The sequence below is a fragment of the Saccopteryx bilineata genome, chromosome 6, assembly GCF_036850765.1.
Source record: "Saccopteryx bilineata isolate mSacBil1 chromosome 6, mSacBil1_pri_phased_curated, whole genome shotgun sequence".
NCBI classification, from domain to species: Eukaryota; Metazoa; Chordata; class Mammalia; order Chiroptera; family Emballonuridae; genus Saccopteryx; species Saccopteryx bilineata.
The window spans coordinates 88,571,968-88,576,040 of record NC_089495.1 but is presented as its reverse complement, the minus strand read 5'-3'; positions in this window follow the sequence as shown (position 1 = coordinate 88,576,040).

Here is a 4,073-nt window from a genome sequence, read left to right as displayed (position 1 = left end):
ACAGCAGTAGAATATACATTTTTTTCATATGCACATGGAATATATTCTAAGATAGACCATATTTTAGAACATAAAACAAGTCTCAATGAATTTAAGAAGATTGAAGTCACATTAAGCATTTTCTCTGAACATCATGGTATAAAACTAGAAATGAATCACAAGAAAAAACTGGCCCTGGCCAGTGCCTCAGTGGATAGAGCCTCAGTCTGGCATACAGACAGCCCAAGTGTGATTATCGGTCCAGGCATATAAGAGAAGCAACCATCTGCCTCTCCCCTCTCCCTTCCTCTTCTCTTCTCTTCCCTTCCCAAAGCCAGTGGCTCAATTAGTGCTGAGGAAAGCTCCATTGGGGCACATCATCCTCAGTTGATAAAAATAGCTTGGTACTTGAGCATTGGTCCCAGATGGGTTTGCCACATAGATCCTGGTCAGGGCATATGTCAGAATCTGCTGTATTATCTCTCCTCTTATCACCTAAAATATATATATATATATATATATATATATATATATATATATATATATATATATATATATATATCTTTATTATATGTGGCTTAAGTGTCTGTTTGTCACCGATAGCTTATTGGTTGCTTGCGTAACTGTACTAGCCAATGGGGTGAAGTTGCCACGGCATTCAAATAGTCCCGCCTTCTGGCATGCCACCTCACAAGTTGAGGTTAAAGTTTGGAGCAATTATTATGCTGTTAAGAAATCTTAACACCAGAAGGGGTCTTTGCAATGGTACAAGACTAGAGGTTCTCCAATTGAAAAATAATGTCATAATAGCTAAGTCTTTGACTGGCTCTTCTAAAGGTGAAATACATGTCATTCCAAGAATTGATTTGGCTCCATTTCAAACAGGGTTGCCATTTCAATTGAGACATAGACAATTTCCTATAAAACTTGCCTTTGCTATGACCATCAATAAGTCTCAGGGCCAAATGCTTAAGCGTGTTGGCATTTTTTTACCTGAGCCTGCATTTGCACACAGTCAACTTTATGTTGCCTGTTCAAGAGTTCGTGAAAGAATGGACGTAAAATTAAAAATAATTGATGGTCCTCTGCAAGGCGAGCTTAAAAATGATGGAAAGATCTACACAAGAAATGTCAAAGAGATCTTTGACATGTGAATTAACATTTTATTATTTAAATCACCTCTATTTATTGAGCTAGCGGTGGCTCTTAAGAAATGTACCGCCAGTGGTTTCCTTCATTGCACTCTACTTAAGCAATTAAGCAAGTAGAAGGGGGAAACCCCATGGGGCAGTAAGCAAAGGGGCGTCCTAGTCGCCTGCCCTGGGTAATTCAGTTTGAATTAGCAGACACCTTTGCACAAATAATTTTAATTACAATTTATAATATCTAGAACAGTGGTCATTTTGTATGACCGCCGGGCTTTCTAGTCTGTGTATGTATGTGCATATATATATATATACATACACACACACACACACACACATATATACACACTATTATTATGATATATATATCATAATAATTAAAGAAAATAAAAAACTGAAAAACACACAAAGACATGAAATGGAGTCAAAGTAACATGTTACTGAACAATAACTGGCTGAACAGTGAGATCAAGAAAGAAATCAAAAGTTATCTTGAAACAAAGAAAAATGGTGACATAACAAACCAATCTATGGGACACAGCAGAAGCAGTCCTAGAAGGGATTTTCATGGTCTTACAAGCCTATTTTAATAATCATGAAAAATATCAAATAACAATCTAACTTACACTTAAAGGAACTAGAAAAAGAACAACAAACAAAACCTGAAGTAAGTTGAAGAAAGGAAATATTAAATATTGTTGCAGGAATGTGACCCAACAGTGGACAGACACTCAAGATAATTTTATAAGGTAAAAATAGAATTTATTAAAAGTTGACAGAGCACACAGGCTTAGTAGCTCCAAAGACACGTGCTGCCTGAAATTAGATTTCTTACATCTCATATATCCTTTACAAAACACAGGTTCACATAAATGGGTCTCATAATTTCTTTGTCTAGAAATACACATGTCAATCACATGATTTCAGGATGGAAGGAGGTTTAGGTGATGTCAGAGGATAAACCTTTGTAAATAGCCCATTAAGGTCTTAAATAGGGGAGAAGAAGGGGTATTCAGATCTCCCTTCCCCACTGCATTCTTTATTGCTTATCTTCCTCCTCAATGAATGGGACAAGAAGGGAGGTCTGATGTCTCCTTCCTCCTTCCCTTCAAACTTCCTAGTACAAAAACCTCTTCATTAGTAATATAATAGCCCTTCCTAAGCAGGAATGTGATCTTTAACTTTACCGGACATCTTTACCGGCTGGTGTTGCCTAGCCCTCATTGTAAATCACACACAAGTATAAAAATCATATTTACAAAATCTCTCTGAATGCTTGGCCTGAAACATAAAATGTCCTTGATGCCTCTTAGTTTGGGGGGGGATTTTTATCTCACTCTTCCCTTTAAGATATTTAGAATATCATTTCTTATACTGGAGTCTCACCTTCTTCATCTGGCTCCTGGGGTAAGGCCTGATAGTGATGTGTATAGTATACATGGGCCATGGATCATTGCTGTATGATGGTCTTTATTGTTATGCCAAATTCGAAGGGACCCAAAATATGAAAGACAGGGACAATGTCCGTCGTCTACACAACAAAGCTTTATTGTCCAGCTTGGCCAAGCGTTGGCAGCTCCAACAGAAATCTGAGGGAGAGCGCGCTGGCCCTTTGTTCTACTTAGTTTTTATAGTTTTGTAAGTGGGAAGTACAGAAGCAAAAATTGTAATTAGGAGCCCTTTACCACTATTGGTTATAGTCATATGTCCTTTAACATGATAGGACCATGTTCAATTTGCAAGCTATACATTATTTTGGAGAAAACAAAATTTACAAGCCAACACAATGGTAGAAAGATGACTCTTTACATATTAAAGGCATTCCTATATTATCTAGTGTTTATCTGCTATCTCTCTGTCCAGAGTCACACACGCATTTACATAGGAGAGGTAGTTTCGGTGGGGACAAATGCCTGCAAATGACTCATTGCTATAAGAAAAGGTTTATTTTGGCTTTTCTCTTCCTGCTAGCCATTCACCCCTTTCCCCACAGGTGTGGTGGAATGTCTGGGAATCCATGTTTTCCTCCCCTTGCATTTACAATACAATGCCAAGGGCCATCCTGGTTATGCCAATCACACAGTACAAAGACTACTCTTATAATTTCTCTGCACACCCCAATCCAAATTAATAAAATGTTCTCCAAGCCTCCCAAAACATCAATTTTGTAGCCTTTGGCACTCCACAACATCCGCGGGTGAAATGGCTCAGTGGCTCCTCATTTATCATACTCTTTAAGCTATTCATTAACAGTAGCAACAGACATGGACCTTGTTGGGCAGATAAGATATATATATTACGCTCACTTTGTTAAAGATGGTGCTGCCTCCTGACCTGTGGTGGCGCAGTGGATAAAGCGTCGACCTGGAAACACTGAGGTCGCCGGTTCGAAACCCTGGGCTTGCCTGGTCAAGGCACATATGGGAGTCGATGCCTGCCCCCCTTCTCTCTCTCTCTCTTCTTCTCCTCTCTAAAATGAATAAATAAATAATAATAATAATAAAAAAGACTGTTTAAGATGGTGCGGCCCACATGGATGGGCATTGCCTAGTAATATTATTAATTGCCTTCATGCTTGGGAAAGGTGTGGTTATGCTAATGTGTGTTGGGGAAGGGCTTTCACACCAAATATTTTAAAAGGAAGAACTAGGAGGCCATTTGGGGAGAGATCATGTTGTTCTGGGGGAGAGTGATTACGTTCTAGGAAGAGCCCGTGGAGGCAGGTCAGGGAGGCCACGTGGAGGAGGCAGCCAAATTGGCAGAATGGGGGAAGGAGAAGCCTAGTTCATGGAGGAGAAGGATATGGGGAACAGAGGTGAATAAGAATGGTGAGATGGAAGTCTTTGATTCTAGAAAAACTCAGATGAGTCGGTGACTTTGGGAGCCCTGAATTGAAAGGGAGGTGTTTTCTTCGTTGTATTTACTCGCTTGCCAGGTGCAAGCTAGAAT